At 39.3% G+C, this 12,110-nt stretch overlaps 1 protein-coding gene across 1 annotated transcript in view; it reads left to right on the top strand.

Moving 5' to 3' along the window:
* Positions 1-12,110, top strand: part of rnf19b (ring finger protein 19B) — a 43,888-nt gene that overhangs the window by 8,470 nt on the left and 23,308 nt on the right. The gene's annotated exons all lie outside the window — the stretch shown is intronic.

Genomic DNA, 12,110 nt, shown 5'->3' with positions numbered 1-12,110 from the left:
GTCAAAGCAGCCTGACATTTTTCTCTGGAATCAGCAAAGACAATAAACTTCAGTCAAGTTCTTAGGAATGGGAGGGTTTAGGCACTTTGGCTGAAACCCAGAGTGGAGGAGAGATGTGTCTTGTAAACACAAAAGGCTGCAGCCTGTCACGTCATTACTTAGAAAGCTCTGCGGTTAGGTTTGCAGTAAGGTAATTTATATAATAATGGAGGGTTTTTAATACTACTTTACATAGAGTCAAATTAATATTTTGCTTCATCACCATTGTTGTTTGTGTAGATATTAATTTACTGGCCATGCTCAGATCATTACTTACCTCAGTGCTGTATAGAAACTCATTTTGTTCCCACTTAACAAATAAACATGGGCTGAATAGTCGGCTTTTTCCCCATGCATGCATGCCGTCGTACACCACTAGGACTCATTTAAACTAAGTGTTTTTTTCTAAGCTAATTTTGTATTGTTGATAAAGCTCGTGTGTTTGATATTATAATGAGCTTCAGGAGATTGCAAGCTAATGCTCTCCCAGCACCGGACCCAATCCCAGATAAATGGGAGAGTTGCATCAGGGAGGGCATCCGGCATAAAATCTGTGCCAAATCAAACAAGCAGATCCATCCACTGTGGCGAAGCCTTGGGAGCTAAGAAAGCAGCTGAAAGTTATTATAGTTAAAGTTTTTTTAGTGATACAACAGCAGGCTAATAGTTTATTTGGATTTTTTTTAAAGTAAATTATCGTCTGAAAATGTGTGCACAACATGTTCTAAATGGGAACACTTCCCCAATCATGTAATACAAGTCCTTCATGTACAAAGCTCCCTAATTGTATATGTGTTTGCCCCCGGTTGTAGATTAAACTACTGAAACCACAAAAATCAAATCAAATCAAAATTTATTTATATAGCACATATTAAAAACAACAGTGTTGACCATAGTGCTTCACAGTCAATAAAAACATGAGACAGTTAAAACAAACAATAGAAGAGGACAACAAACAATAGGTAACAACGCAACAAGCTAAAACAGCCAACTAGACAGAATCAAAAGCCAAAGTAAAAAAATAAGTTTCAAGACGTAATTTAAAAGACTGGATAGACTCGGCAGTGCGAATATGAACGGGGAGGTTATTCCAGAGTCTGGGTGCCACGGATGCAAAGGCCCGGTCGCCTCTCGACTTCATTCGAGTCCTAGGTTGTGCTAGGAGCCTATGGTTGGATGATCTAAGTGCCCTGTTGGGATTGTATGAATGGAGTAAATCAGAAAGATAACTGGGCGCTAAATTATTCAAAATATTAAAAGTGAACAAAAGAATTTTAAAATCTATACGATATTTAACAGGGAGCCAATGTAATTTGGCTAAAATTGGAGTTATGTGTTCATGAATTCTTGTACCTGTTAAAAGACGCGCAGCTGCATTTTGAATTAACTGGAGCCGGCAAAGAGAGGAGTGTTGGAGGCCCGAGTAGAGGGAGTTACAGTAGTCCAATCTGGATGTAATAAATGCGTGGATAAGCTTTTCAAGATCTTTTAAAGGAAGGAACGGCTTTGCTTTGGAAATCTGACGCAACTGGTAAAAGCTGTTTTTTACCACAGTGGACACCTGTTTCTCGAGTTTAAAAGAGCCATCCAGGAACACTCCGAGGTTTCTTACAGTGGACGAAAGATGGCTAGCGAGAGGGCCTAGGGCGTCAGCTAACTGGTCTAGCGGAGTGTGACTACCAAAGACTATGATTTCGGTCTTATTCTCGTTCAATGTAAGAAAATTATGTGATAACCAAATTTTTACTTCATGCAAACAGTTGAACAGAGGTTGCAAAGGAGCAGTCACATCGGATTTCAAAGGTAAATAAATCTGGATATCATCGGCATAACAGTGAAAGGAGATGTTATGTTTTCTAAAAATTAATCCCAACGGCAACATGTACAAAGAGAAAAGAGCAGGACCGAGCAAAAAAGTATAATTAGTTTCAGTTTCAGCCGCTTCATCTATTATGTGTTATCATTTTTAATAGATAAAGAGCTAGTGGTGTGTTATTATCACATATCGTATCAGATTTTTCCACAGGGACTTCATTAAACGCGAATCTGTGAGCTGTTCATGTATGTTCACCTCACCTTCGTGTGCGTTTGTGTGTGTACGTGTGTGTTGTAGCGTGAACCCTGTGCGGACAATGACGAGGCAGGCGGCGAGTCGTGTTATATAACAGCAATTAGTTCTGACAGCTGCACACCTGTAGCGCACAGCTGATTACTCCGAACTGCATGTTGGTGTGAATGTTCGTGTGCGTGTCATTGTGTGTGTGTGTGTGTGTGTGTGTGTGTGTGTGTGTGTGTGTGTGTGTGTGTGTGTGTGTGTGTGTGTGTGTGTGTGTGTGTGTGTGTGTGTCCAATCATCCTTCATCATGGCCTCTAATGTGGAGTAACCTGCTAGCAGGGCCCACACTAGCTGAATCATTTCAGTCTTACAATCCATGTTGCATACTGGGCTTGCACTAATGGTGAGTTAGCTGGAAAATGTCCATCCCAAAGTTCCCTCTGCACCGTTTCATCAAGAGTCAAAAAGATGAATAGAAATATATTCAGTAAAAGGCAACAAGTCAAGTCAGAGCAGGTAAAATAAACTCTATTGTACCTTAGGGGAAATTTGTCCTAGGATTATTGCCAAAGTATATTGAGTTAGATGTCATAAAAAAGAAGGAAGATCACAAGGACACCTGAGTATTAAACATCAAATCGTTGTTATACACGCAAGTAGAACTCAAAACTGGATTTTACTTCTAACTATACTTAAACCCAGTTGAACTTGGATACAAAGTGTTTTTGTGTGAACGTATGTTCCTGTAGGATGGGTGTAGCGAGTATGTGCTCTGAGCTGCAGCAGTTTAGGCAGTTCATGCCCTGCAGGGAGAAACTGGAGGATCCCAAAGTGCTGAGGTGTAGATTCACCGTCTAAGACAGAACATTGTGTCTGCGAGCTGCTGAGGACGGATTACCTGCAGATCGCACCGGCCTCACTCTGTCTGTCTGTTTGTCTCTCGCTCTGATTCAGGAAACCGAGTCCAGAATTAGGCTGTGAGGACTCATTGTGGCGGTTTAGGAACTTGGACTATTATAGTTTTATTGTCTTGTAAACTACATGATTAAGAGTTCTACTAGTGGCCTTTACAGGCTGCAGTTATTATTACATCATGTTGAATTAAATGAAGAACACGTGGATGATTTTTCCTTTTAGTTAATCCACGAGAGCCGGAAGCTACAGGAGACACCGTGGAGTCAATGAGGTTAAAGCTGCCTGCTGGGACACGCTGGATCTAAATTAAGGCAAGGCAAGGCAAGTTTATTTGTATAGCACAATTCAACAACAAGGTGATTCAAAGTGCTTTACAGAGACATTAGAAACAAGAACAAATAAAAAGCATGATTTAAAATTGATTAAAACAAGCAAATAAACTAACTAACTAATTAACAAACAAACAAACAAACAAACAAACAAACAAACAAACAAACAAAACAGTATATAAAATCAAAACAGATAAAATCAGAACAGTAGATAAAATCAGTAGTTAAATGTAAGTTTTGAAATTTAAGCTTAAAGTGTGGATTTGGTGCTTTATTCAAATGCAGCTGAGAACAGGTGAGTCTTCAACCTGGATTTAAATAAACTGAGTGTTTCAGCTGATCTGAGGCTTTCTGGGAGTTTGTTCCAGATATAAGGAGCATAAAAGCTGAATGCAGCTTCTCCGTGTCTGGTTCTGACTCTGGGAACTGATAAAAGACCGGATCCAGATGACCTGAGGGATCTGGATGGTTCATACTGGGTCAGGAGGTCATTGATGTATTTTGGTCCTAAACCATTCAGAGCTTTATAGGCCAGCATCAGAACTTTAAAGTCTATCCTCTGACGGACAGGCAGCCAGTGTAAGGACCTCAGAGCTGGACTGATGTGGTCCACTTTTTTGGTCTTAGTGAGGACTCGAGCAGCAGAGTTCTGAATGAGCTGTAGTTGTCTGACTGATTTTTTAGGTAGACCTGTAAAGATGCTGTTACAGTAATCAAGCCTACTAAAGATGAATGCATGGACTAGTTTTTCCAGGTCCTGTTGAGACATCAGATCTTTTATCCTTGAAATATTCTTGAGGTGATAGTAAGCTGACTTTGTTATTGTCTTAATGTGTTTTTCTAAGTTTAGGTCTGCATCCATCACTACACCCAAATTTCTCGCCTGGTTTGTGGTTTTTAGATGTATAGATTGAAGTTCTCTGGTGACCTGTAATCGTTTTTCTTTGGCGCCAAAGACTATTACCTCAGTTTTGTTTTTGTTTAGCTGGAGAAAATTGTGGCACAACCAGTCATTGATTTCCTCAATGCATTTACCAAGAGCCTGTACAGGGCCTCGGTCTCCTGGTGACATTGTGATATATATTTGTGTGTCATCTGCATAGCTGTGATAGTTTATTTTGTTGTTGTTTTAAGAGCATAGCTTACACGTCCACATTAAATTATCGATATAAAAATGTGGAATGACACATTTTGAAAAGATTCACATTAATATGTTTGACACCAAGAGGAATCATTAGTATGCTCTGAATTTTTGAAATCTCACATTATGAAACATTTGTGTCACATTAAGCACTAAAGTGAGTTTATCAGAATATTCAAAGGATTTGAATCCTTCTTACATTTTAAGACTTTCCTGTATACCTCTCTGTTTTTTCTTTAGACCTTTCATAGTGCTGAATACTCAAAGAAAACATGTCCAAAGTTAGAAACAATCCCCATCATCATAATTATTATTATTGTTATTTTGTTCCTTGGCTCAGTATGTTGTCATAGACTGAAAGATATCGCTAATATGGGCATCCTGGCTGTGAGCACAGAAGCCCCGCCCACCTCTTGTTACAACCTTGATCTTGTGACAGCCAATTAGATTAAAGTAAACTACAACTGGGAAGATGAACTGAGGGGCCCAAAGGCCCAGTATAAGATGAATAAAGGTTATTTTAATTTGTGAGTTAGAGAAAGCTTTTTTGTTAGAGTCCAAGATTCAAAATATGGTGTTCTAAATTAGTATAATGTGTCCTCTTTATGAACGCGGTTGTCACCACAGATTGTCATCAAAACCATATCTGCAGCAGAAAGTTAATCAACATTAAACAAAGATGTTACACTGCTGTAACTGTGCAGTAGTTATCGAAGCCTGGAGTCTGCCTCCACAAACAAATTGCTTTAGTATAATCTGCATGTATGTGTATCATCAGGATGTATGTTCAAATGTTTGGGTCGTGATAATAAAATAAGAATAAAGGCTCACAAACACATATGTGATGCATTGATTCAGCTATCTTTGTGTTAGTAAATCTAATGTGCAGTATGTCAGCATACCAGTTTTGTTATGAGCATTGGAGTTTTTGCACTCTGAAACTCAAAACTGAGCCAGAGCACATAGAAAACTCTGGAATTGTTCATGCAGAAGGACATTTGAATCTAGTTGTTGCAGTACAGAAAAAGTCCTCCGGGGACCACGAACAGCTTCATGGGAATTTGGCCAGTAGCTGTCAAAACCTTAATTTGGACAAAAATGTGGAACAGATGGAGAGACGAACAGGCGAGCAGGAGAAATAAATATCATTCTACAAAGCAGCGGGCTTTGGCAGTCGCAAAAATGCAGCCCACCGGGCAGGTAATTGCATTCACCTGACTGTCCTGGCAAAGATGAAAAGCAACCTCTGCTTGTCATGAGAATCGAGTTTGAGAACTGTTGCTATAAAACAAGAGTGCACTGTGGGAATGACCCTCGCTGTCAGGTGGCTTGGCTGCAGTTAGGATGCATGATGGTTATAATAATAATTTCCACAAAAGTCCAAAGTGAAAAGAAAAAGTTTAGTTCTTTTTTTTTTTCAGATGAAACAGTTACTTAACCTCGTGTTTTTGAAGCTTTGATGATTAAAGCAGGGCAGAGAAATATTATTACAGGCATGTAGATCCTGGAAGGCTGCATGTTAAAGCAGCCTGCAGTGTGTGTGTGTGTGTGTGTGCGTGTGTGTGTGTGTGTGTGTGTGTGTGTGTGTGCGTGTGTGTGTGTGTGTTGAATTGAGCAGCAGTGGAGTAGGAGGACAAGTGTAGAACAAAGTGCGTGTGAGCCTGTTGATAACAAATCAAGTCCAGATTGTGAAGTTCTCAGGCTGTTCAGGCCCATCTGCCAAAGCACGACACGAACGCTGCGCACACACACACACACACACACACACACACACAAACGTTTGCTTGGCTATCTCTGTGAGGACATTCAATTATTCCAACACCCCTTACCTTTGAGTTAACCATAACATCGCAGCACGTCCCCTTTACCCCATCATCATTCTAACAAAGCTTCCAAGGACCAAACCAACCAGATCTGTAGATGCTCACATCATCTAAAAATGTAACACTGATAAAATTCCCACTAGTAAAAACTGCATTTTATTGTTTTTATTTTGTTTTATTCAAATACTTCATTTGCTAAAGAGGTTAAAAAATGCATGACAAATTAGAAATGCAGAGTTGTCGTGACTCCAGATACCGAGTTTGATAAATAATTAGTGAAACGCGTGCATCCATTAAAACAGTGCGTTCTCACAACATCTCCAATTAAAACTTTATTGGCTCATAATGTCAACGAAATTGGATGGTAGCAGTGCAAAACAAACCAATTAAACCAGTGACAATGATGAAGAACACAAATGAGTGCTTTAAAGAAGTAGATAGAAAGAAATCAACATTTCAAACAGAAACTGGCTGTTTTTTGAGTAGGACTCCACCTATTGAAAGAAGTGCACCACCTGACTCTGAGGCCAGGTGGGGAATGCTGGGAATGATGTTCGCTGTTAGCTCTGGGTGAGGCTGCAGATACTCTGTGCGCGGACTCATTTCTGTTAATGCCATGGCCGTTTTTCAGATCAGTTCCTCATTCATTTTTTTGTTTGCGGAGATGTTTTTTCCACACTGACTCATCATCTGTTTGTGTCGTCATTCAAAGGAGCTGCGTATTGATTTTCACGTAATGGTTAAATTAATGTGTATTAGTAAGTAGCCTTTTTGCTCAATTATAGCAAAATAACAGGCACGATTATAATCATTATTTTCTAATTCTGTAATTGTTTAACACAATTAGAAGAAAAGGAGCACTGTTTTGTTAAGTGTAACTGTAAATAACCAAATACATGGTGCCTCAAAGCACTGCAAACACACACAAATACACTTTCTGTTCCTTTAAACGCTATTGAACTTTCACACACACTCAGTCACTCTGATGGATGCATTGGGGGCAGATTGGGGTTTACTAACTTTCCCAAAGACTTATCGACAAGACCAATCATAACGCCAACCTGCCGACTGGAAAACACCCGACTCTACCGTCTGTGCCAAAAAAATGAAGTAATAACGCATTATTGGGAAGTGATTTAGGAGAACAACAAGTGATCGCTTTATCTCAATTATCCTGTTTTAATAATCTGTGGAAGCCAAAATTGTGTGAAATTTAAATGAGAATAAATGCACATTCCTCAATCCCTAATATGTAACTGTGTCGCCTAATAGAATATTATAAACAGAAAATGTTATAATTATAGATTTTATAGTATAAGTTGTGCCTGCCTGCTGGGGGGGAGGGCACGAAAACCATGCAGGCTCGTAAGCAGAGACTTTGCATAAAAAATGCAACAAGTGCACACGCACCCCAGGCAGCAATCTTTAAGAGTATAACAGGAACGAGCGCTGCGTTGCGGTGTCTCCAGCCATCCGTGTCCACGTCTGCATTAGAGGATAATCTAGGCGTTACTTTACAAACAAACAAGTTTGTGACACATTGTTCTTTCTTCGTACCTCTCAACAGAATCGTTGTCGTTTTCTCGCTGTTTGAATGTTGCATTTTATTGCGGTTATCGTGTTGTTTGAAGGCAGGGCGCTCCCCTAAAGTCTGTTTATAGAGGCAGGAGGTGTGTTTGAAATCTTTATAACTTACAAGCAAATTTTGAAGTGGTTTGTTTAGGTAGGAATTTTCTGATTGCCCATTTTAAAAATCTTGGAGACCAGTCTTCAGTTATTGATAATTCCGCAAAGAAGCAAATAGATAAAGAGATTTGACACAAGATGAAGAAATCTTTGTTGTTTCCTCCTTTGAGAGGTGAAACAATCTTTATCAGTTCTGGAGAATCTCCTAAAAAAAGAAAAGAAAAGAAAGGAAAACCAGATAGTGGGTGTCTGTGCGTTCTCATCAAAAACATCTGATAATGATGACAGCATCACTGAGCAGGCGCATGATAAAACTTTAACCAGTTTGATTCCAGTTCCAGCAGCCCTGATCACTGGGCCAAATGGGAACCCTGCATTGGAGGATGAAAACACACATTTAGAGGGAAAAAAACAGCGTGTGAAGCTCAGGCTGCCGCAGAGGAGAGGGCTCTTACACGCAGAGCTGCTGGGGGTGTATATTTAGAAACTGCTGGCTTTTTATACACATCTCCACAAAGACCCAGTTTGACCCAGAGAAGATGGCGAGTGATGAACCGCCATGCTCGCTTTCAGCAGATATTTATTTTTGTTAGCACACTGCGTGTAGGTATGTGTTAAAAATGCACATAAAAGTTTAATGATGTACTTTGATAGTAGATATCCTCCTTTGGTTTTGGTTTCTGACTACAGCTCAGAAGTATTTTCCTCCTCTTCCTGCAGCTTGCAGTTTGTTAGAATTTGGTTTTTGAGGTAATTCTTCTGGCCGAACGTGTGTGCTTCTTGTTGCATTGTTTCTTCCTTTGATAAAACAACAGTGCGTGACATTTAGGCTTTTATAGTGACTGCTCTCAGAGTGATTGGTGCTGACAGGCGAGGCCAGTTCAGATCATATCAGATTAAACCAAAAATTGGTTTCCGCACCTGTTTCGTCATCTGGACATGGAGGTTTACTTTGTCTACAATAAAGCTGGCCAGACTTTATTTTTCATTTCTTGGAAAAATGTCTGAGGAGTGTTTTTCTTCAGTGTTTGAGAGAATCACAGTGAATCATCAGATTGGCTGTGGAACTGAAAGTTACTGTGAAGGTTATGGTTTCGTTGATAATGAATGCACTTGCTGCAGAGAAGGCTTAAAATAGCTCCAATGTCCAAACATACTGAAGGAAATCAAATGAATCCCTCATATGCACTTTGAAACCGACCTTTTCTTTCCTTTTCCATTACCATGTAAGTTTTTTTTTCTTTATAGTTCATGCTTTGAACTATAAAGCTCTGCAGACATTTACCGGTTTGATAACTTCATAGCTAGTTTCTCATTTTATTGTTTTATTCCTTGTTTGTTATTCAAAAAACTCCCACCATGACAGTTTACATTTGACTTTCTCAGTTATTTACCGTTAAAGCCTCCACAGTCCACTGGTTAATGCACACCTGTATTTTTTACATATTTTAGTACTGGATTTGAACAAGGACACTCATTGACCTTAACCTATCTTATAGTACCGTTTTATTTCCCTAAATATAAAACCAGTATAACAGCTGCAGTAACAGATTATGAGGAAGTCATCTAAATAAATAAAACAGTGTTTTAGCACCACTGTATCCACTCTGTGACTGAATGAATGTGCACTGCAAATTTGTAGAAACATTGAATATTTAAAAGGTTTTCAACTCTTGTAACACTTAAGCATTTACACCATAATTATCAGTTATTTCATCACTTTCATTACATGTATGTGGACATTTTTGTAAAAGCCTGGCATACATGTGACCTCCAACTCTCTGTTAACAGTTTACTCTTGGAGTCAGATTTTTTTACCTTTACTTAACTTGGAAACAGAGATTCAGGATCTCTTTTCCTAAAGTGTCCTGAGCCAGAATAAGAGAGCTAGGAAGCTGATTGGTTGATGCTCCGAGCTGTTGGTCAGACTGTTTGACTATATAAGTTTCTTTACAAGAAAAAATATGTAAGAGGTTTGCAAAACTGCTGAGGTTCACCTTCAGTCTGTGTCGGTCATGCGTGCCAGTATCAGAAAGTCCACGCCACGTCTAATAATAATCATTAACATTTGATCTGTTTTGACTATAAAATGTAACCACTAAACTTTAGAATTGTTTATATCTTTAACAAAACATATTTAAATGATTTTGTTTTTTTTTTAAAAAGCTTTTTGCATTTAAAATGCAGATACAATACAGGCCCGTATAATCAGTTGTGTTTTGCTTATGACCTGGAAACTCTGGGATCAGACCTTTCAGCTTAGCCCGGAGGAGCAGCTCCACAGACACGTCCCTCAGCCAGTCTGCTGAGCTGTGATTGATCAGCTTATCTGCTGCTCACGTGACTCCTGCGTCACACTCTTCCCACAGAGAACCACAGGTTTCAATATCCTGAACGGTGTGATGTTTACTGGGTCAACATATAGTGCATGTAAGCGTGTGTGCATGGGTCTATGTGTGTGTTAAAAGCTTATAAACTGGTGTTCATAATCACATTTGTTAACGCTAAGGCAATCAGAGATGCCGGTCAGCCATTTGCTGATAACAGAGAGAAAACCAATAAATGTCTGCACTGCTGAGGAGGAAGTGTGACCGTGCTTCCTGAGTCTTTTTAATTCACTTTATTGTCTGTTCCATTATCTCTAATGCCACATGACATTTCCAACCATGCCCAGCTCCATGGAGCTCATGGAGAGCTTCCAGGAGCTTTTAGTAGTTACAGAGAAACGCGTAGAAACACACAAATAAATCTGCAACGTGATAACACATCCAAGCTCACACAGCCTGCAATTGTAGTGAGAACATAATTACAATGGGTGTATTCAGATGGTGGTGTATGCTCACTTGTGTGTGTGTGCGCCTTGAACATAATTATCACGTTTAAGGTTGCGGCAGTTATTCAGACATATAGGTGATTAGATTGTGAGCTAGTGTATGTTCATTTACGGGTTTGAGTGTGACATTGTATACATGTTGTGTTTCTTTAATAGGCTTGTGGGGAGTTTTATGAGTTTGCATATCTGTGTTTTCCATAGACTGTACGCAAAAGATGGAAATACCCATCATGACAGCTCACGTTTTTTTTGGAAACCTCAGTATTAACATTTTGCTCAGTGCCAGAAGAGCTGGAAGTGATAATATTTAAGACAGTGAAGTGCTAAGTTACCACCTAATGCTAGCGAGGTTGTTTAGCAAGCTGATTTTATAAACTATATGAGTGCAAATCAGAGGGTTTTTTTTCACCTATGTGCAAAAAAAGAAATAAAAAATCTAAGTCAGAGAACTACATAACAAAACAGCACATCATACATGATGAGAAATGCGATGGTCGTTGCAGATAGATAAATACAGCCCTTTAAAATGTACCGGTTTTCTTTTTCCTGTTCGGGAATGGAGGGGGAGGGGCTATAGCATAATTCAGGCTCAGCAGACATCGTCAGAAGCTGTTTTGCTAGTTACTAGATTGTTATCGATGTCAACGGACTTTAGTATTGCAAAAAAACGTATTGTCTGTTGATCCAAGGACACTAGACCTGTTACTTGCAATATGTTTTCTTTTTTCTACATGAACAAAATGCTAATAAAAAGATCTATTTTAAAAAAGTTCCAGAGAAATCAGAGAGTTTTTGTCACTCGTTCTGTTTATAGACAGAAAAGTATTTAAATCCAATTTTTCCAAGCTCAGTGTAAACGAGAGGTATAGCTACCATTACAAACTCCTGCGACCTGAATCAATCCAGAAGAGGAGGGATTCTCTGTCTGTCGGTCAAGGCAGCCGTGCCACTAATTTTAAGCCTGAACACATTTTAATTGGCTGTGTTTAAAAGAAATTCACCGTTATTATGAAGGAAGAATCTAGTCTTAGAGCCCAAAAAGGCCGTAAACATGTTTGTTTCCGCATCGATCACGGGAGACACGGGGAATTAATTCGTTTTTAGATGCCTCAAGTGGCCACTAGAGGAACTTCACGTGTAATCACTTCCATTCTGCTTTCATTTCTCAACCCTCCAGTTTGCCAATCTTTGTGTTGGATTTTATTGGGTGTAAAACTGTTTACCTGTGTGTTGGTATATACTGCAGTTACATTACTACTCTGCGTGTTTGTGTGCATGCGTTATTATC

Source organism: Rhamphochromis longiceps, linkage group LG22, assembly GCF_057381845.1.
Source record: "Rhamphochromis longiceps isolate RC_006_pf linkage group LG22, R_longiceps_female_GT1.1, whole genome shotgun sequence".
In the NCBI taxonomy this organism is placed as follows: Eukaryota; Metazoa; Chordata; class Actinopteri; order Cichliformes; family Cichlidae; genus Rhamphochromis; species Rhamphochromis longiceps.
This window is presented reverse-complemented; position numbering and strand designations above follow the sequence as displayed.